The sequence below is a fragment of the Spinacia oleracea genome, chromosome 4, assembly GCF_020520425.1.
Source record: "Spinacia oleracea cultivar Varoflay chromosome 4, BTI_SOV_V1, whole genome shotgun sequence".
Taxonomy (NCBI): Eukaryota; Viridiplantae; Streptophyta; class Magnoliopsida; order Caryophyllales; family Amaranthaceae; genus Spinacia; species Spinacia oleracea.
This window is the reverse complement of record NC_079490.1, coordinates 132,995,740-132,996,869: the sequence shown is the minus strand read 5'-3', so window position 1 is coordinate 132,996,869 and position 1,130 is coordinate 132,995,740. Positions and strand designations below refer to the sequence as shown.

Genomic DNA, 1,130 nt, shown 5'->3' with positions numbered 1-1,130 from the left:
GTGCAAAGTCATCCCTTTTGTGGGAAAAGCAATGAGTCGCCTCACGAGCATCTCAAGCAGTTTGAGCACTATTGTGACACAATAAAACACAACGGTGTGACCTCGGATTATGTGAGGTTGACTTTGTTCCGCTTCTCTTTGCTTGGCCGTGCTAGTGATTGGCTTGACAAGGAGCTCAAGCCCAACTCACTTCGCACATGGAACGAAGTAACTAGTGCCTTCTTGAACAAGTTCTATTCTCATGGGAAGACGGCGGAGTTTCTCCATAAGATTCAATCATTTGAGCAAGGCCGTGATGAATCGCTTTTTGAGGCTTGGGACCGATTCAAGGAATACAAAAGGGAATGCCCTCATCATGGGATTCCCAAGTGGTTGTTGCTACAAACTTTTTACCTAGGATTTAGTCCAAGCTCGAAAACAAGTTTGGATGCGGGCGCGGGAGGCCCCATCATGAACAAAACGGAAGATCAAATTGAGGAGATAATTGAAGATGTAGTTCAAAACTACCAATCTTGGCATGTAGGTGCAAGAATTTATGATGGGAAAAGTAGGATTGAGGATGGAAAGGGTTCGGTGTACGCCATAGAGCAAGCACGGATGATAGAGAAGCTTAGCTCGAGATTAGAGAAGCTTGAGAATACACCATTTGCGGGAAGTGCAGCAAGCAAGCCACCATCTCCGTCCACAATTCCTTCTCCTTCGGCCACTCTTCTCAATAAGGGGAAGGGCAAGGTTAGTTCTTATGGCTCAATGCCTCCGGGCACATTCTTTTGTGAAAATTGCCAAGACTATAATCATTCCCCCGATGCATGCCCTTTAGTTCATAACTTGTCATTTGTGGATTATGGCCCTTCGTATGAAGGAGATTTTGATGTAGAGTATGCTAATGCCATCAATGAGAGGTCTAGGAATGATAAACCTAACAATCCTAATTTTGCTAGGCAACCTAGAGCGCCCTCCATGTATGGTCCCCACCAAGGCTATTGCAAAGGAAGTGGGTATGATAACCAAGGCCGAGGAGGCTATAGAGCACAAGGCTATCAAAGCCAAGCGCCCTACGGTCAATCTCAAGGTTTTGGCAATCAAGGCCAATACAACCAAGGGGGTTACAATCCCAACCATCAAGGTGG

General features: G+C 45.9%; 1 non-coding gene across 1 annotated transcript; it reads right to left on the bottom strand.

Annotated features, from left to right (window-relative positions):
• Window positions 1-256: 256 nt before the first annotated feature.
• Window positions 257-362, bottom strand: LOC130460362 (small nucleolar RNA R71). The gene has a single exon (XR_008920248.1). It is a non-coding gene; the product is annotated as a small nucleolar RNA R71 (small nucleolar RNA).
• Window positions 363-1,130: the final 768 nt, after the last annotated feature.